Below are 21,853 nucleotides of genomic sequence, written 5' to 3' on the forward strand. Positions count from 1 at the left end.
ATGTGTTTGTGTGTGTGTGTGTGTGTGTGTGTGTGTGTGTGTGTGTGTGTGTGCCTTCTTTGGGTTTTGGTGGTGTGAGGTCATTTATTGCCTGTGTTTTCAAGGGTGTAATTAACCTCTTTGAATTGAGTTTTCCTTCTAGTATCATTTGTAGCGATGGATTTGTGGACAGATATTGTTTAAATTTGACATCAAGAAATATCTTGTTTTCTCTATTTATGGCAATTGAAAGTTTTGCTGGGTGTAGTAGTCTGAGCTGGTAATCATGGTCTCTTAGAGTCTGCAAGACATCTCTCCAGGACTTTCTGGCTTTTAGAGTCTTCATTGAGAAGTCGAGTGTAATTCTAATAGGTCTGCATTTATATGTTTTTGGGCATTTTCCTTTGAAGCTTTTAATAGTCTTTCTGTGCTCTGCATGTTTAGTGTTTTGATTATTATGTTGATGGGAACATTTTTTCTGGTCCAATCTATCTGGTGTTCTGTAAGCTTCTTGTATCTTTATAGGCATGTACTTCTTTAGTTTAGGGAGATTTTCTTCTATAATTTTGTTGAATATATTTTCTGGGCCTTTGAGCTAAGATTCTTCTTCTGTTCCTATTATTCTTAGCTTTGGTCTTTTTATCATTTCCTGAATGTTTTGTGTTGGGAATTTTTTAGATTTAACATTTTCTTTGACTATGAACTTATTTCTCTATTGTATCTTCAACACCTGAGATGCTCTCTCCCATCTCTTGCATTCTGTTAGTGATACTTTCATCTGTAGTTCCTGTTCACTTATCCATATTTTCCATTTCTAGCACTCGCTGTGTTTTTACTTCTATTTCCATTTTTAGGTCTTCAACAGTTTCCTTCACTTATGTGTTTGTTTTTCTTGGCTTTCTTGTCATTCTTTAAGGAATTTATTGATTTCCTCCAATTGTTTGTTTGTCTTTTCTTCAATTTCTTTAAGGTACTTTTCCATTTCCTCTTTAAGGACCACTATTGTCTTCATAATGTTGGTTTTAAGCTCATTTTCTTGTGCTTTAACTGTGTTGGATTGTTCAAGCTCTGCTTTCATAGGATAGCTGGGTTCTGGTGGTACCAAACTGCCCTTTCTATTGCTGAGTATTTTTACAGTGGTGTTTAGACATCTGGGTTAGGGGATAATTATAAGTTTAGGTGTTGGTTCCTGAGTTTGTCTTTGCTGGACTGGTGTTTAGTTCCTTAGTTTCTGTTTCCTCTCTGGTCCTCTGGCCTAAGTGGCCAGGGTTTCTGGTGATTGGTGAGTCTTCAGGTCCAGCAGGGGGTCTCCAGTGGGGTTTTTGAAGCCTGCAAGACCTCTGGGGTTGGGGTACCAATGTTGCCCCTGCAATTCCAATTATCTCTGTAGCCTCTGGGGTCCTAGGTACCTGCATGGTTTCTGGGATTCCTAGTGTGGCATGGCCTCCAGTAGAGTAGAAGTTTTCTGCCAAGGTTGTGTGCTGGGATATGGAACTCTGGGGACTGCTGTACCAGCTTTAGGGAATGTTAGTTGGCTGTGGGTAGTGTTTTACCATGGCTCCTTAGAATAGGCCTAGCATCAGGTAAAGCAAAAGTCTTCTGCTAACATTGTGGGCTAGAATATGGAGCCCAAAGGAGGGTTCCAGTCTAGGGCTGTTGGTTGGGCTTTAAAGGGTGTTATCAGGCAGTGGGTAATGTCTTAGCTGGGGTCCCTAGGACCAGCCTGGCTTCCAGAAAAGGAGCTGGAGTGTCTTGTGATGTCTTTAAGGTCATCATGTCCCATGAATATTTGTGAAGTGTGTCTTTCCTGAAAAATATTAGCTTATCTGCTGCAGTAGGCTCATTTCTCACAGTCTTTCCTCTGCAACACAGGATTCATTTATATGTGCAGACTCCAATAATTTATTAACATACCTGGTGGACCTACTGATAGACCAGTAACTCCACATTAATTTCATCATTAAATATTCTCACCCTTCACTCTTACATGTAATTTCTTGTTCAACATCTTCACAGAATGTTTCAGGCCCCTTAAATACAGGACCAAGATCATTGGTCCCATTTTTTTATTCAATAGATGATAGATAGATGATAGGGAGGTAGGTAGGTAGGTAGGTAGGTAGGTAGATGATAGATAGATAGATAGATAGATAGATAGATAGATAGATAGAGGTGATGATAGGCAGACAGATAGACAGATAGTTAAGAAGAAACACAGATGAAGATTACAAATAAATTATAAAAGATCAGTTATGGATAAATAGATGATAAATAGGTAGATCATAGATAGATAGATAGATAGATAGATAGATAGATAGATAGATAGATAGATATCATAGATGCATATTGCTGTATAAGTCGAAACTACAAACACACTACCTAACTTTTTCTATTACTACTTGACTGCTATCAAGCAATCAGTCAGTCACCACCAGATCATCTGTAGTCCATTCATACCCACACCTAGGTATTACATACCCCTCCATGTTCCTGCACCCAGACAGTAAACTCTTACTTGCATTACTGACACATTTGTATCTTATCTTACCACTCTATGCCAAACTCCTACTGCGGCCAGTGAAAACTTTAGGTATCTAACCACAGCCCCTTGCTCAAAACCATGAACTTGACCCCTCATTGTTCTGAAGATAGGACAGCTGCTGGAGTTTGACCACTGTTTGCTGTTCCATTCCTTCCTCTCACACTTTTGCCCCCACCATTATCATTGCAGGAAGGCAGTTGTTATTCTACCCACAGCCATTTTGTTCCTAGAGACTCCCTCCTGATGATGCTTGGGCTTCCTCCATCTGCACAGGTAACACCTGCCTTTGCCTAAGAGCTCATCTGTGGTGTCATCTGCAAAAGAAAGGCTTTTCCAAAATCCCTGTTCCTTCCTCCAAAACTCCCTGTACATATAAACCCATCAACACCAACACAACACAGGGATCCTCTCCTGGTTTGTTTTTGTGGTTTGTTTGTTTTTTCCACTTGACACAAGCTAGAGTTATCTGAGACAAAGATCCTCAGTTAAGAAAATCCCAACATCAGATTGCCAGCAGTCAATTCTGTAGGGCCTTTTCTTTATTGATAATTGGTGTAGGAAGGCCTGGCCCACTGTGGTTGGTGCCATGCCTGGGCAGCTTGTCCTGAGTTGTATAAGAAAGAAGGCTGAGCAAGCCATGGACAGCAAGTCAGAAAGCAGCACCTGTCCATGGCCTCTGCTTTAGTCTCTGCCTCCAGGTTCCTGTCCTGCTTGAGTTCCTGCTCTGCCTTCCTTTGATGATGGACTGTAATATAGAAATGTAAGCCAAATAAACCCTTTCCTCTGAAGTTGCTTGTGGTCATGGTCCCTTATCACAGTAATAGAAACCCTATGATAGGACTCCTATAGCACAAGCTCATAGAATTGTCTTAAATAACATCGATTTTGTGCCATCAAAATATCTGTGCTATTAAAGGAAGTGTCATGCCAGGAATCTTCCTCTTCCCCATTATACTCCCATACAAAGCACAACACATGAACCTTGATTGATAATGACTATGAATTTGTGGAATGGACACCTGGGATCCAATTTAAAATTGTTCAATATCTCTACATCCTTAAAGCTTCTAAAAATTCTTTTTAAAGCAAGTGTTTGTTTGATGTTTACTGTGGTGCAGAGAGTGGTACAGGTCCAGGCTTTAGAATGTGCCAGGCAAGTGCTCTACCCTGGAGCTTCACTCATACGCTGGAAGTCTGAGAATCCTCTACCTGGCTGAAATAGAGATATGAGGAGACTCAGCCACTCAGAATCTTTCAAGCTGTAAGCCTCAGCTTTCATTTTTGATTCACCTATGGGAATGATTTGCTTTAGATTCAGTCCTTTAGAACACGGAGACAGCAACCTGCTCCATGGTTCAGGGATCCAGATGGCAACTCTACCAATTGCTTAAGAGACTCATTTGAGTAACAAAGTCAGAACAATAATCACAAGACTCAACTACCTAGAGGCCAACTGAGATCAAAATTCAATTTATAACCCAAAGTACAATTTGTTATTCTGATCAGGAGAGACAGCGGAATTTCTCAGGGCTGCTGGAATCAGAATAGCTTAGAGTCAGAGTTTAACAATATCCCAAATCTCGGATCATCTTCCTTCCAGGTCACGTTTGCTGAATGTATTTTCACTATCTTGAGTCTTACAGTTCTGTGGCGTTTCATTAGCATCCTGTTGCATTCTGTTCACACAGAGACCAGCCCCTCCATGAAATGTCTGTATAACCAGATCTAGGATGTATTTTAGGTGCATGACCTGGAAAGTAAGCAGTCTATTTTGGTCACAAAGTCAAAACAATAACATTTGGTACTTGAACATGTTTATGTAAATGTTGACCCTTAAAAGTGCATTACCCTTAGAATGTAATATCTCTGTGCATGATGCTTAACTGATCATTGGTATAAAGGAGCATTGGCACTTTAGAATGTCTCCAAAAGGACAGTATGTCACATCCATTGCACATAAATCCAGAACAAAGAATAGGCTGACCACATTAAGGGCTATTTATCTGCAATGTAGTAAATACCCAGATATCCCTTGCCTAAAGCCAGGAAGAAGATTGACTACACGCACAGTGCTACTACTGCTGAGCCCAGTATCAAAGAATTCTTCTTATGGGTATAACTCACATCTGAGAATTAGAGTGAGGGTGCTCAATCCCTTGCCATAGTGACCTAGGTAATGCCTATGCTTCACAGGGATGGGGTGCAGTGTTTTCTATAATGGCAACAGAAAGGACTATTGTACCATCACTTATTTCAGTGAAGGGTCTGATGACTACAAAAGATTCCTGCATATCAGAGTTTAAAAAACAAGGATTTTTATCCTGAGGATCCTTGTGGTGACCATAGCAATTGTGTCACTTGCCTGTAGGTAGTACCAGTTGGTAGCTGCTACTCTGGAATGGGCTCATCCTCAATGTCATCAGGGAAGCCACTTCAACAGAAGCATCTTCTCCTAGGGTAAGGAGAATAGGAGCTCAAATCCTATCCAAAACCATGCTCATCTCTTAACCAATGCACTTCCCAATACCTTGATTAAAGACATCTTCTATATCTCTTGGGATCAAATAATGAGAATGTAGTTTGAATGTTATTCACCTTAAAGGACATCCTTCTCTTCTGAACAGTTCAAAGGACTCCTAGGAACTCAGCTTTCTTATCCAAAGCTGCCACTGAATCTAGTCAAGAACTAAGCTATGATCAGACTCCTTCCAGCCACTCTGGCTAACACCTCCATTGCAGAATCTCAGAAATACTAGCCCCTTTGTAAAGTTTGACACTGAGATATGTCCAAGGTCAATTGTGCTTAGAAATCACTATTACCCTTACGTATAGCTCTCAATTTTGTCATAAAAGAAAAGAATCTCTCCAGCTACCTTTTACAATGCTAGTGACTCCCTTTGACATGTTGGGATCTGCCCACTAGTTAAAAGCCTGAAGGTGATGGGGTAGATGTAGCGCAGTTTCAAGATGAGCTGGTTTTCCCTTCCACAGTTGGACCATTGATTAATTTATTTACCCATCGTTGAGATAAAATACTTAAGAAATAAGGGCATAAAGATTTATTTCTGCCCAGGATATGAGGAGATATAGCTCAAATAAAGGAAGGCATGCTGGCAGGTGGCTCCAAGCTATCCAGCAAGAAAGTCTGGGAATTGTTAACTCTTCAACTCTTGGTAGTACAGGAAGCAGAGAGAGACAGGGGGGCGGGTAGTATAGCCAGAATATAATCCCTAAGAGCAATCATACAATAACTCAACTCTCTAGGTAGATGCTACTTTCTAAAGTTTCCATTGTATCTCAAGGAAGCAAAATTATCTGGGGACCAAGTGTCCAAACCATTTCACATTTACACCAGAACTCCTTAAGAGACAGGAACACGGGCTTTGCGTAAGAAAATAGACCCATCGAAGAAGCGGGGGTGCACATTTTGATGTTCCCAAGAATAGATATAAACTTACAAATGTTTTACATCGAGCTCTCCAGCAAATGAGGACAAGTGATCTTTGATTTCTAGCTTTGAAATAATTCTTTTATGAGAAGTTGTCCACATGACATCACTGAACAAAGGTGGAAAGAGATAACATAGTTGGCTTCTCAGAGCTATGAAGCCTGGCACAGCAGTGGAGAGAAGAGCCCTGCATCTCTGGCATTCTCCGGTTCTGGAATCACTCACAGGATCTGATTCTGACGTTCAGGATCCCTCACATTTGTAGTCACTGTCACTTTTATGTGAGAGAACCAGCAGGCTACAGATTAATTTGGCAACATTGACATTCACCTCTGAGAAAGACTTTTAACTATGCAGACTTCTAAAAGACCTGAGAGAATGGAGACGCCTAGTGCTGTTAGCATTCTTGAAGTTTGGTCTTTGCCACACTGAAGAACTTTCAGATAAACCTACTTACCATCTTTTCAACTGTTCATTGTTCTCAGAATACCCCTCGGGAAGCCTCCTATACATCTTTAATCTGTTGAATGACAGCAACTTGGTTTTCCAGAATACCTTGCCTTAAATAGGCATTTAATTTCAGAGGAGTCTTTTACTTCAGAGAACACGGACCTTCTTTAATTTTCCCTTTCCCCACCGAGTGCATGGCTTCCAGAGACATGTCCACAGAGAAGGATAAAGTCTCACTGAGTCCCTCCCCAGTGTGAAAATCAGTGCCCCACCCCTCACATCTCACACCACTTTCCCTAAGGCTTTAATACTTAGATGCACAACCCAACTCCTAGTTTTTGCATCAGAGAGGTGTGTAACTCAAAGGAACGTAAAACAAACATGATACAACTAAGAGAAAGGGGTGACTTGTAGCAGGGGTGTTAGCTCACAGAATTATGTGGAAGTTAGAAAAGCGGCAGGATGAGAACAAAGATGGGTCAGACCACAGGAAGCTCTGTATTTAGAGCCCCATAAATTCTACACTGAGTGCCATCAACCTGCTTCCAGCTCCGTCTGCTGTGGATTCTACTGTGTTTCTCTGGATAATTTCTTTTCTATCCCCAGATGGAACCATCTCGCTGCCAAGCCAAGACTATGTGCCTGTGACCTCACCACCTAAGTGGAGAAAAGCGGCGCATCGGATCTGTTCGTGCTTATCCATGACACCCTGCCTCCTGCCAAGACTTGAATACCCAGGGTGGGAAAAGCATTCTGGTGCCAAATGGTTTAACACCATCACAATTGCAGTCAACGGACAGGAGCCGGATGCTTTCAGAGGAAAATGCTGGACTGGCCAAGAAGAAAGTGCGACTCTCAGAAAGAGAGGATTAAATTAAGTGAAGAACAATGGCAAGAAACAGACTAATCTTTGAAGGAATTTTGTATTGATAGAAGGGTTAGTGGCTTGAAAGACAGTGCAGGTTTAGAAGTAATGCTCTCTTTTCCATTGTAACAACGAAATGCAAGTCAATGCGAGTAATCACTTAAGAAAAAAGTTTAACTCTGTAGTCATTAAAGGGATAAACTGATGAATGGATGTGGGTAAAATTAAGAACAATGCATGTAGATTAAAGAATGATTTTTCCCCCTTTGCATAGGACAAAAGGAAAGATGAATAAAGCAAGGAGAAGGGGCAGGTAGTCATTGCTTATTAAAGGAATCGGCGACACCTGGATCCTTCTACCTTAATAGGCTATGCAGTAGTGCCCAAAGTTCAAAGAATGAAGCAGAATCTTTTTTAAAAAATGAAAGGAAAAAAAGGAAAGAAGGAAGGAAGAAAACCTGTATGACTGGAGAACATTAAGAACCATTACTATAAAAAGTGATAATGAACTAGGCATGAATAAAAGATCTAGTGGAATGGAGAACCACTTCCTATATGACTGCCTAAAAGCTGTGTAATAATAGTCACTGACATTGGGCTGATAGATTTTTCCATTAGGGAAAACAGTATTCTCTCCACCCAGCTACACTGACTGTAGAAATCACCTTCTCTCAATGTGATTATACATACAACAGATGCAGGAGCAACTGTAGTCATACACTGAGACACTTAAGATACAGCACCTGACCACCACCCCCGACACACACACACACACTTTGTAGGTACCATAATGAGGCACTTTTGACAGGTTACAAATGAGTAATGAATACAGGTGCCTATGGCAGCCTTATCTGTGGTTTTGTGGTGTCTTTGATGCTTATTCAAGGAACCAGAATTTAACCACCCATTAAGAGTGCAGAACAGGCCTCAAATTCACCTTGGTCTTCTGAGCTTTGTCCCTTTTGCTGAGACTCTTCCAGATGCATTTTGGTAATGACACTGTATCAGGCTTCTGAGACCAACGGCCTGAGCTCAATCCGCTATAGGAATCTTCCCAGAAGAAAGGGATGTTTCATCACACAGAGTCATTCATCCTGGGCCGCACTCTCCTGCTTCTGATCTTCCACTGTTAAAAGCATAATACACCGGAGGAAGATTGTGCTATATTTCATGAGTGCTCTGTGCTGCCACCAAGGGACACTTCCATCTGTTATTTGCTCTCAGCTTTGCCTACTGATAAAGCAGGAAGGACAGCTTGCTGATGGGCTCTTTGAAGCAAACGGCTCCACTCTTTCCTGCAATTAATGTTTGTAAATTATTTCTACAGTAGTCAGCAGGTATGGTACCACGATTTCAAGATTAGTTTCAATAAATCAAGAGCCTGCCTTCCTTCTGAGAGGGCCTCCATTACAATGCGACTCGTGGCTAGTGGCGTGCTCTAGCCGTGATGAAAACTGCTGTGTGTAATCGAAGACTCCCATTAATTCTGTCAATTATCATTCCCTCGTGGGAAGATCGGAAGGTTGTATGTTGGGGTGTTGAAATTTCATTTAATGTGTAGTATACGCTGCTCACAGAATCTGGTATTTAGGGCCCTTCAGAACTTCCCGGGAAGTTAATAGCCCTTTGACTGCTAAAGAGGAAGATGGGCTCATGACAACAAAGATGGGTGGCAACGGAAGCAATTCGGGTTTTTTCCCAGGATTACTCTCTTGTTTCAATCACACATCATTTTTAGAGTAGAGAAATAATTATATATTTTACAGCCTCTGTGCTATTTTAAGAGGAATTTATCTAGACCCTCTTTTTCTAAATTGAAAAACATTCTTTTACTTAAACTTCCTGCTTTTATTTTAGTGGCTCAAACGTCTGACTAAATCCGACCCTGGTTTTGTTGTTTGTTTGTTTTAAACTCGTCATTTTCTTATGTTCTGTAATGGTCCATTTTCAAAGGAAAAAATGGACATATAACTGACGTTAAGATTGCCACTTTTAAAGTTTTAGACAAGGGATTTTAATTTAACAAGCACCATCTCACCTTTCAGAGTAAAAGCACGGGAAACAGAATGATGGTTTCTAAAGATGACCCAGGTAGGGAGAAGCCACTGAGCAAGTCAAGGGGCACTGGAGGACTATTAAAAGCCAGTGGTGGCAAGCACCTCTTCACCTGGTTCTGGGGTCCGTTGAGAACTTGAACTCTTATCAAGAGAAAAGATGAAGGGGAAGATACCAAGACATCCAGTGGCAAAAAGCATCACAGGGCCTCACCTAAAGTAACTGAGTGAGCATTAATGATGGGAAAGGCAAAGAATTACAGGAATGTGTGGAAAGAAAATTCAGTATGCAGCTCCCACATCGTATGAACAGGACCTTTCCCAGAACAACAATTTTAGGAAAGTGTAAGCCATTCAGAGCCATGTGTGCACTGGATAGCCATTCACTGTGTTTCATAGTAACTCATGAAAGCCATGACCTATGCCGCTGTGTTCACAATCCTGTGAGGGTAAACTAGAAAGCATGCTAGACATTAAAGACTAAACTAGTTGTGTGAGATATCACACACCAATATTAAAGATTAATGCAGTTTTTTAAAAATCAACAGTCTTTTACTGGGAGGTAAGACAATCCCCTTCTGGGAGAAGAATACACACACTACTAAGAATAAACTATCCAGAGAGGCTTTGGTTATCATCGAATCAGTCTCTCTAGTGTTTGTTGTTATTGTTTTGTTTGTTTACCTTTCAAGTATCTCAATGTCCAATGTAGATGGAAGTGGCATTAGGAACAGCATTGACTTAAATGGAAAAGAAACTGTAAGCCAGCAGAGCGATCATGAAGAGATAAAGTGAAATAAGAAACTGTTTTGAATTCTTTTTAAGAAGTCGACAATAAATAATTACCAACAAGGCAATGGTGTTGTTAAAAACAGCAAGACCAATACTGAACTGCCTGTGAAGAACAAGGGCAAAGAAATCATTTTGCTACTGGATGTAGGCACTTCTCTTTGGATGGGTAAATGAGGAACTATTGGAAACTTGGCAAAGCACTATGGTCATTTTATTCTCCTGAAGTCATGGAAGACAGAAGTCTTTTCAAATCCAGAGAATGTATAGAGGTATGATATCTAGGTGTGGGGGCAGGGCTTGAATACCCAGCATGGAGCCAAAGTCTTCAACAGGAGATGACACATCTGCTTTCAAAATTCCTAAGAACATACATTGGGGAAATGGCTCAGTAGGTAACCATGCTTGCCATGAAAGTATGAGGACTTAATCTTCTATTTTCTACACCTAGGGAAAAAGTCTTGGCGTGGTGGTGTTAAGCCCTAATCCCAATGCTGAGAAAGCTGAGACACATGGACCCCCAGAGATCTCTGGCCAGCCAATAAGGCCAAATTAGACAGCTCTGGGTTCAGTGAGAGGCCTTGTCTCAAAAATTTAGATGAAGTGTTAAAGATAAATACACATGACATCAGTGTTGCTGGAGGGCTTCTCTCCAGGTTCCCCAAGCCCTGCAGTCCCACAATCCACATATAAAATAATCACTCAGATGCTTATATCACTTATAAACTGTATGGCCGTGGCAGGCTTCTTGCTAACTGTTCTTTTATCTTAAATTAACCCATTTTTATAAATCTATACCTTGCCACGTGGCTGGTGGCTTACCAGAGTCTTTACATGCTCTTCTCCTGGTGGTGGCTGCAGTGTCTCCCCCTCAGCCTTCCGCTTCCCAGAATTCTCCTCTCTCCTTGTCCCACCTACTTCCTGCCTGGCCACCTACTTCCTGCCTGGTCACTGGCCATCAGTGTTTTATTTATATAGGACGATATCCACAGCACATCAGCCTTGCTTTTTCATATGTATGCACATATATACATGCATGTGTACCCCCATGTACACAAACACACACACACACACACACACACACACATACATACACGCATGAACTATATGTGTGTCTGTGTCTGTGTGTTGTGGAATATTTGTATACTGTGTGAAGATGTATTGCTGTGATTGGTGTAATAAAAAGCTGAACAGCCAAAAGCTGTTCAGGAGAGATAGGCAGGACTCTTTCGGGCCGAGAGAGGAAGAGGAGATAATCAAGGCACATGGGAGATGATAATGGAACAAATTGGACATACAGGACAGAGTAAAGGTAAATAAGCCACCCACGTGATAGAACACAGATTAATAGAAACAGGTTAATTAAGTTATAAGAGCTAGTGAGAAAAAGCCTAAACTAAGGCCAAGCTTTCCTAATTAATAATGTCTCCATGTTGTTATTTGTGAGCTGGCCACCCAAAGGGAAGTCTGACTATACACACATACACACACACACACACACACACACACACACACAAAATGAATAAATTAGTGAATGCGTAAATAAGATGGGAAAGCAGTTAACTGAGTAAGGTACCCAATGTAGACCTTTGACCTCCACATATATGCGTGCTAACTCTCATACACATGAACACATACACAAGTGAAATTGTAACACTAAAGTTAGATCTAAGAAAATACACAGAATTAAAAAGACACTGGCCATCCTTCTAGGCTTTATAAAGGCATGCACCGCCATCGGCTTCATGTAGTTTCATGCCACCCTTCTTATGGCCCTATTCATGATGACCTGTCCTAGCATGAGGCAGGTAATACAGTGTAGAAATAGATTCACGTACTCAGTAAGTGGCCAAATCACACCACTGCCTTTCCTTCCAGAGCCGGGTACTTGGATTACTCCTGCATTTAATGAGTCAACTTTAGGGAGAAAAACATGTTCTTTTTCCTTTGAAGAAGTTAAATGCCTGTTTGGAGAGAACTAAAACAATCAAAGCATGTACTGTGTTATTTTCCTATGAAAGTTGCTGTTTATGGAGGACTGGGAAGACATAATTACCAGCTACTAATTACAGGGATTTTTTTTTTCTTTTGACAGTGAATTTAAAAGAATTTTTAGCACTTTATCTCAGAATTTTCACTTTTCTAATGAAGGCACAGGAATGTGGGCAGCACGGGTTGGTTTGCAGGAAGAAACCAAATTCTTCAGTGAAAGAAACAGCATGATTTGTACGTGACAAAGGAATAGAATCGGTTATACATTAAAACTACCTCAAGCCAGGCAGTGGTAGCACTTGCCTTTAATCTCAGCACTCAGGAGCAGAGGCAAGCAGATCTCTGTGAGCTCCAGGACAGCCTGGTCTACAGAATGAGTTCTAGGATAGCCAAGGCTATACAGAGAAGCCCTGTCTTGAGAAACAAACAAAAGAACGAGAAAGAAAACCCACCTTTAATTTACATAGGCAGTTTTCTTCATTTAACCTTCCCAACAAGTAATTACTCCAATGATAACTTTGTTCTAAGTATTTTGAAAATGCAACTTTTCAGAGTGAATGTTTTATGCATTTCCACATTCACAAAAGATATGATAACATAGATTCTGCTTCTTTCCCTTGTCATATTAAAATTAGTATTCTTTACTAAAAACTTGTTTTCCTTACTCAAAATAGTTGGTGTCTCCTTATTTCATTAATAGAAGTATTCAATTAAGTTGAAACATGCATATTCTGTGTTTAAAACCACCAATCTAAAAACAGAGTTAGGCCAATAATATGGTTCAGTGGGTAAAAACTATGCGGCATTCATGTTCCTATATTTACATTCACAGAGAGAGAGAGAGAGAGAGGGAGGGAGGGAGGGAGGGAGGGAGGGAGGGAGGGAGAGAGCTCAGAGTATGAACAAAATGAAACTTTTAACTTAAATACAAACATTAAAAAATTGCATCATGATGTTCCACAGAGACTGCTAGAGTAAACCAACCAACCCACCAATCCACTCCTGGTTTGCTTTTGACTCAGACATGAGGCTGCATGTTGCCACCAGATAAATAGTTAGGAAAAAAGCTACCTACGCAGTTCAGATGGAATAGCATATCCTAGTTAACACACTGGGTCCAAGAACACCGCTCCACCAGCTCATTACTAGTCCAAAGGCTGCAGTTACCTTGGAACTAGTTGTTAATCACTCCTGGCACAGCTGTTTGCAATTCAAAGAATGATAAGACTTCTCCATTTAAGAAGGCAAGAGCCAGGCAATGGTTGGGCATGCCTTTAATCCCAGCACTCAGGAGGCAGAGCCAGGCAGATCTCTGTGAGTTCCAGGCCAGCCTGGTCTACAGAGTGAGTTCCAGGAAAGGCACAAAGCTACACAGAGAAACCTTGTCTCAAAAAAAAAAAAAAAAAAAAAAAAAAGAAAGAAGGCAAGAATTTGATGATTAGAACTGCACAACTTGAGTAACCTCCACACTTAAAATTAAGAATTTCATTTTTGTCATTATGAATAAAATTATTGTCCTTTAAGAATTCTTTTAAAATTGTTAAGAATTTTTAAAATCCTGGCTATTGGAGTTGCAAGATGACCAACGAACAGTGATGGATAAGGACAAAATTTCTTTCTCGTAAACATTTATACAGCAAATGATGATGATATGTAGTAAAATAATCCCCCAGTAGGTTATCACAGTATTCCTAAAATTATTGTTTTCAATATTCCCTTCTGCTTTTAGAAAGGATGTTGGCAAACATGACTAAAGCTAGTTTGTAAAATAACTGCATGTAATACACATCTACTGTGTACTTTATTCTGATGGAAATTATTACTATGTTTGGAAAAGGTATCATAATCTAGACATGTTTTAGAGGCTACATGATCTTCAGTTTATGCATGCGAGGGAGACATTGCCCAACATATTTTCAAGATAAGTAAAGAGAGATTAATAACTTCTTCTTGGTTAATGATAAGAGCCAGTTTTGCAAGTCTCAATCATATTGACTGAGATACGGGTGGTGGGGGTTCGGGGGAGGATTCAGGGCTGTTATTTGGCTTCCATGTACTGATTCCAGAACATCATTGAGGAACACCAGGGCAGGAATTCAATGAGGAGCATTGGCAGGAAGTAGGAGGAAAGCCGCTTACTGGCTTGCTCAGCTCCCCTTTTTACACAACCCAGGCTCCAGAAGAGGGTGCCCGGTCCTCTGGAGCTGGAGTTAAAGGCAGTTGGGAGCCACCAGACATGGGTGCTGGCTTCCAAACTTGGGCCTTCTGTGGGAGCAGTGTACCCTCTTAACTTCTAAGCCATCTCTCCAGGCCCCCTGTTGACTATTCCTGAAACTATTCATTTTATTTGTTTTAGCTATTGAAGTTTTATTAATAAAAATTAGTTTGTAAGAGGTGACATGCAAAAACTGTTGAGTGTGACAATGTCTATCAGTTTAGGAAGCAATGTGTAAGTCTGAGATTAAACACTTGAATCCTACTTCTTATTTCGAAACATGATTGACTATTTTTCCTCTGTTCAATTCTCACTGGAATGGCATATGAAACGTGGAGAATCTGCAGTCTAGTCCCAAATGACTAGAGGACAAAAGCTGCTTTCATGTCGTTTCTAAGCAGAAGCTGAAAGGCCAAAAATCACTGGAGAAATTTGCTCGGGTGAGATTTTTTTCAGTTCAATTTTATTCTCCCTCGAGGTTCAAACAAACTTCAGATAATCATCTTGAACTTGGTGACGAACCAAACTCAGATTCAGACTGTGGCTTCTCAGAGGGTCAGCCCTTCCGTTTAGAATAAGGCACAGCTTAAAGGGACAAGCCAAATGGGGTCAGATGTTCAATCCTCAGTGAAAGCCTCAGCTGTCGTATTGAAACAATGTTGACAAGATGGCAGGCTTTAAAATAAATCCCTGTGGAGGCTATTGATATCATTCTTGCCGTCCCTTCTGTCTCCTAGCCAGCTGCTGCTTTCTACAGTACTGCCAATCATGCCCAGCGCGAGCTAGAAGCAGCAAGGTTTGTACAACATGTGCCCGTGCTGGGTCGGGCAACAGAAGCTAGCCCTGGGCATGCATAGAAGGTGGCATTCTTGACTACTCAGCACGAGACAAAGTGAGCTGATAATACATCTACCCAAGCAATCGAGCAGGTACAGTGACCATGGTCTTTACTTATCAACAGTTAACCCTTTTGACTCAATGTCATTGAATAAAGTGAGACTTATTTATTTATCTGTGGTTTATTCTAAGCAATCCATGTTAACAAATAGTTTGAAAATATTGAGTTATTTCAGTTAGGCAGCATGGGTACATTTTTTTGGAAGGCAGGGGGTTATGAATCATGAAGAGTTGGACTTAGAGAGATGGCTTAGTTCATCAAGGGCTTGCCTGGCAAGCATTGCCAAGCTCAATCCCTAGTACCTGTGTTAAAAAATTGGGTTGTGATGGTGCACACTTGTAGTACCAGCCCTGGATTGGTAACCTGGAAAATTTCTGAGGCAAACATGGATAGCTTAGAACAAATCACAGTATACAATATTCTTTTTATTCAATAACACTGAATCAAAATTGTTAACTTCTGGTGAGTGATGGCCACAGTGATTTTAGCTGCCTTTGATTGCTTTGACAGATAGATGTGTGTCATCTTACTTTGTATGTGTTGAGGAATCAAGAAAGTAGACTAAGTTAAAATTAAAAGACCAATTCAGGGACACTGAGATGCAGCAGAGGTTAAGGATGCCTGACTCCAAGCCTGAAGATATGAATTCAATACCTGGAACCCACGTGATAGAAAGAAAACTGACTGGAGTCATCATATTGTTCTCTGACCTCCACACAGGCACCATGGTATGCATGCCCACATACATACATGTATATGAACACACAAAATAAATTAATAAAAATGTAAAACTAATCTTTGAAAGCCGGGCGGTGGTGGCGCATGCCTTTAATCCCAGCACTCGGGAGGCAGAGTCAGGCAAATCTCTATGAGTTCAAGGCTAGCCTGGGCTACAGAGTGAGTTCCAGGAAAGATGCCAAAAATATACAGAGAAACCCTGTTTTGAAAAACAAACAAACAAACAAAAATAATCTTTGAAAGTGGCCAATGAAGAGGCTCTGTCTCAAATAAAAAGGTAGATGGCACTCAAGAATCCTAAGGCTATCCCCCAGCCTTACACACACACACACACCCCACAACACACAAGATGATGAAGATTTAGAAACTTATATCAGTTAATCCTTAGAGGTAACATCATTATTTGGTGAGTACTTAGCTCAGCCCAAAGCATTACTCTACTCAAGCTTTGAACTTCACATCATTGGCAATTGATGTTACCTGTCAACTTAGTTGGGCCAACTCACTCCCAGAACACCAGGTAAATAAATGCCATGACATTTAACATATAAGTTAAGGTAATTTCAAAAGAGATTGGCATTTGAACTCATGAGCAAAGTAGCTAACCTTACTCAATGAGGGTACCATCATCCAGTTCATTGAGGATTTCCCCAAAATAACAAAAAGAAAGAGGAAGGTTGAGTTGCCTCTCCACCTGAGTGCTGAGCTGACATGGATCAACTGTGCTTGGTGTGTCTACTGATTTGGACTGGAATTAAAACTATTAGCTGTTGCTCTCTCACTCCTTGAACAGCACAGGAACAATCCTGGGTCTCCAGTGTGCAGACAGCAGATCATGGAACTATTCAGTGTGTATAATCAAATGAGTCTATTTCTGATATAAATCCCATTGTATGTATTTGATATATGTATATGTTATTGGTTCTGCTTCCCTGGAGAACTCCAAATAATACAATGATCCTTCACTGTACATGGAACATAATCAGTGACACATTGAGATGTATCCATGCCTGCTGTGAGGAAAATTAAGTTTAGGATATATTGTTCCTGTTTCAAATTATGTCTTTTCCTGTAAATGTAATGTGGGAGACTAATAATGTCATAGGTATAAATAGATGTTGGGATTGTTTTTAATGGCTTGGCTCACATGGTGTTTGCCTTTGAAATCAGTATAGCTTCTGGTCCTCAATAAATGGTTTCTGGCTTGAGTCTCAAGGTGAATTGTACTTTGGGGTAAGAGATTAAAAGTTATTAATGCCATAGACAGCAACATTAAGGAGGGTCCGATGAAAGTTCAGGTCCACAAGGCAGAGTGGAGTTCCTTCTTACAGGTGTCATAGGAAGGCCGTTTCATGCCATGTGATTGATGAGCAGTATATAGCTCAGGTCTGCCAGACTGTCCCTGGTATCCAGGCGGTGAAGAAAGGGAACCTGCACTGTGGAGGAAGAAGTGTGCCACTCTGGGGATGTGAAGGAAGTGAGGAGAATCTAGATAAGATGTAGCCATTGGAAGGGTGAGGATGCACATTACATGCTGTCTTCTGGTGCCCACAAGTCTGGCAAACTGAAGTCTGTGATTTATCAAAACCTTCTCAGGTGCCTTCCCTGAGGAGATTTCTCCCAGAGTCCCAGGGGAAGATGCTACAAGTAACAGGGATACTAATCCGAGGAATATCAAATGAATCTACTTACACGAAATTCTTTAGTCCATTCACTTTATTCTTCTAAGACAAAAATCTATCTACACAGCTTCAATTCTTTTCTCATACTTAGCTCCTCTCTGTGCCTTCTCCTCCTGTCCTCTCATAGTTCTAAGTTCTCTCCATCTCATTTTCATCTTCATCTTCATTCTTACCTCCATCTTCATTTATTTCTCTCCTCTTCTCATGACCCATATCAATACACTTACAATCAGCAATACTCCGGCTCTGCTGCTTTCTGGTCAGGCAGGGTGAGTCTGCTTAGTAACTGGGAAACCTGCCTCATAGATAAAATATACCTGGTAAGAAAAAAAGCTGTAATTGGAGGATTTTCTCTCTGGGTCCCACCAAGCCCCAGCAGTCCAACAGCCCACTTATAAAATAAACACACAAACACATATTATTTAAACTGTTTGGTCTAATGACTCAGGCTTCTAGCTATCTAGTTCTTACATCTTAAATTAATCCATTTCTATAAATCTATACCTTGCCATGTGGCTTGTGGCTTACCAGCATCTTCACATGCTGCTTGTCATGGCAGTGTCTCCCGCCCCCTTCCTGTTCTCTCAATTCTCCTTTCTGTTAGTCCTGCCTATACTTCCTGCCTGGCTACTGTCCAATCAATGTTTTATTTATTGATCAATCAGACCAACTCATTTGACATACAGACCATTCCACATCAAAAAGCCCTTTTGTTCTGAACTAATTGTTGGAGGGGAAGTCTGGGGGTGCCATTTGGGCTGAGGAAAAAAGAGGATCTGAGCTTAATTTGCACAAGAAACAAAGCTATGTTCCTAATGTCTGTCTTGTCCACCTGGCCTAGGCAATGTCTCCATATGGATATTTACCTTAAACGGGAGACTAGCAGGTGGTCTGGAATGCTTATTCCGTCTGCAGTTTGTCTTTGGATATTTGAGAGGTAACTAGATAAAATGCACTGTTAGAAGTTCTTAGAAGAAGAATTAATTGGGAAAGCTACCACAGCACACAAGAAAATCATTGCAGGAACTGGCTAATATATATTTAAAAGCTAATATCACCAAGACTCTTTGAGGCTTGGCTTTTTCCTCTAGAAGAGCCTGTTTCTTCCAGTTATTAGCTTTTGCTATAGTCAGCTGAATTCCTTCTTCATATTTCTATGGCCCATAGCAGTGATTTCCTTGGGATATGACTGAGCTTCTTTTTTATTTTTTTCAGCAACTGTAAGAAACAGACTGTTGGCAGGTAGATGTGAACTAAGCAGCAATCCAGTCTGGATTCTAACAATCATCCCATGTATGTCTAGTTGTAACACTCTGAAGTTGATATGTATCTAAGTAAGATTATGATAACCAGGTAAGAAAGCCCCCCAAATCCACATATAAAGGCTTGGTCCCCCAAGTGGCAGCATTGGGAAGGACTGCAAGATTATTTAAAAGGTGAGGCTTTATGAATGGTTCTTGGGTACATGTCTTTGTAAGGCATTATGGGAGTTTGCTTACTCTTCTCTCTCTCTCTCTCTCTCTCTCTCTCTCTCTCTCTCTCTCGGCTCTCATTATTTGTTCTTGTTCTGAAGCATTCTCCAATTACAAAGGGCTTCCCTCTAAGAAGTTCAAACATATGAGGATGCTCAATCTTGACCTACACCTCCAGGACTTTGAGCCAGAGTAAACCTCTCTGCTTCGAATGCTATGTCTGATATTTTATTATAGTTATGTGAATTATACACTAATACACCAGGTCAATGACTTTGTCATAATCCAGAGTTGTGAAACTACTGTGCAAAAGTTTTGTTCTTTAAGAATTACTCAAATATTGGCTGTTCCAGTGAGTGGTATGGCAAGATTTTCAAAGGAAACATAGTACTTACCTACAACACTCAGTGAAGATGATGAACTTATTTGTCTCTTGTAAACATTTATAAAGCCAAATGGAAGTATTTGGTCATACAGTTTCTCAGAAGCATGTCGTTGTATTTATTACTGGAATCATTATCCAAGAGTTATTATTAAAAACTCTGAGAAAAGCTTTCTAGAATAATCTTATCTTTAGGCTAGTCATCTCTGTAAGACTTGGAATATTAAAGCCAATTAAAAGATTAGCACACGAAGAGACCCTAGGATGATTTGATTCAGCTGTTCCCTACACTGTGACACTTTCTTCAGAAACTTCCTCAAAGGCTGGCAGCACAGATACCCACTCCTGCTCAGCCTTCACAGCTTCTGTCCCAGCTTCATCAGTTAGCATTGTTAGGTTTGGCTTCTTCTGGAGAATAGCATTTTGCTTCTAGTAATGAAATGAAAAAAAAAAAAATCTGTGGCTCTTGTTACTTATGGGCAAATACACTAAAACTAGGAGGGGTGACCTGATTAGGTCACTACTGCTAATCCAGTTTCAGGTCAGAGGTGTAATCTTCCTGCTCAGTGAGTTTGGAATGGGTCACAAGCTTTCAAAGGAGTACAACTCTCCTCCATGCTGTTCCTTTTCCAGCATCACGCATGTTCTCTTTTCTTGCTGAACGGCTGTTCACATTTCCCAGCTTAAATCCATGGATCCCTTTTGGAATCCAAGCCTTGTTATTACCTGTGTACACCAAAGTGTAGGACATGCAGAGAAGCATGCATGAAGAAAATTACTTCAGCAGGAGAGAGAAGACATAACAAGGGTTAAGTACTCATCTTAGGGTTACCATTGTTATTATTATGAGAATATGTAGATTTCACATATTATCTTTGGCAACAGATTTTTAGAATCTACATGAACTCATTGGATTCCAGCCTACAAGTATCTTAACATACTGACTATGTGAACATCAGGAGTGTATCTGAACTCTGCTTCGTGACCATCCAGCTGTTCCTAAGTATACAGGATTTCTCTCACAGAGTAGATGTAAAAAAAAAAAAAAAAAAAAAAATGTTGAAATCATATCCTGATACTTTCGTATTCCCCTTGTACCTAACAAAGAGACATGTGTATGGCAAACAATCCGAAAATCGCTGGCTAGTGAAGCTAGAAATAAAACTAACACCCTTAACCTTGGAGCCCAGAGGCAAAGAGCGAAGAGCAGAGAGAGGACATCAACAGCAGATAACCACAGGAGAGCTTCAGCCTTGCATGACCTCCCTGCTGTGCTCACCGCTAATGATCAGATCTTCCTTCTGGAACTTTCTGTTCCCTTTGTTTTATGTATCATGGCTCTTTTCTTACCTCTTTGAACTTTCCTGCTAAGTGGCATTTTGTGGCTTTGCTGACCCCCCAAAGATTTTCATGTGTTTCCTACAATTTCTCTTGGCATTTCTTTCTTTCTTCCTCTCTGCTTGAAATACGCATCTTCCAAGATTCAGTTCAAATAAAATTTCCTGTTTAAAGGAATCCAGGTTGGAATTATTTGTTTCTTTCTTACTTCTTTTTAAATATATATATTTAATTTTTCATGTGAAAAGTTTCTTTTGCCCTATTTTTAATGTAACCCAGTTTCATTTCTCATCAACTAATTTTATGTGTGCACTCCCAAAGATATTTATACATAAATAAGCAGAAATAAGCATATTTTCCCTCTGCTTTAATGCAAATGATAGGGTGTGATAAAGTATGTTCTATACATTTCTGTTTTCACTTAATTATATGTTTAAGAGGGGGGTGTTTCCATATCATTCCCTGGCAGCCATGTAGTTCTCCACTGTAGCATAATAACATGTATTATTTAATCACTTTGCTACTAACGCAACTCAAATGGTTTCTAAATTTTACTATTATAAGCAATCATGAAATTAACAGCATTATGTGCACGCCACCTTGCAAATGTATAATAGTATGCTTCCAGAATAAATTGAAGTTTTTCCTTGAGAAATATGACATTTCAATAAATTTTCAATTGTTCCTCATACATGTTCTACTAGTTTTCAAGCAATGTTACTACCAAACCTGAGACTATCTTAAAGTTTCAAAACCAATACTCAGAAAAGCAGAGCAAATAAGAAGGAATTCTGTGTTACTCACAACTGAACACCCAGAGAAGACAAACCTTCTCAGCAAAGGCCAGGTTAGGGAACTCAGATACCTGAACAAGGCAGGCTTTCACGGGGAAAAAAAGGAATACAGAATATTGTAAAGGAAGCTGCATGCAGAGTCTATCATGCAGGCCATGCTTGGGTCTGCTTGCTTTCTTCTTTTGTGTTTCATTTTGGGTTTATCTCTATTCACA

Source organism: Peromyscus leucopus, chromosome 6 (assembly GCF_004664715.2).
Source record: "Peromyscus leucopus breed LL Stock chromosome 6, UCI_PerLeu_2.1, whole genome shotgun sequence".
In the NCBI taxonomy this organism is placed as follows: Eukaryota; Metazoa; Chordata; class Mammalia; order Rodentia; family Cricetidae; genus Peromyscus; species Peromyscus leucopus.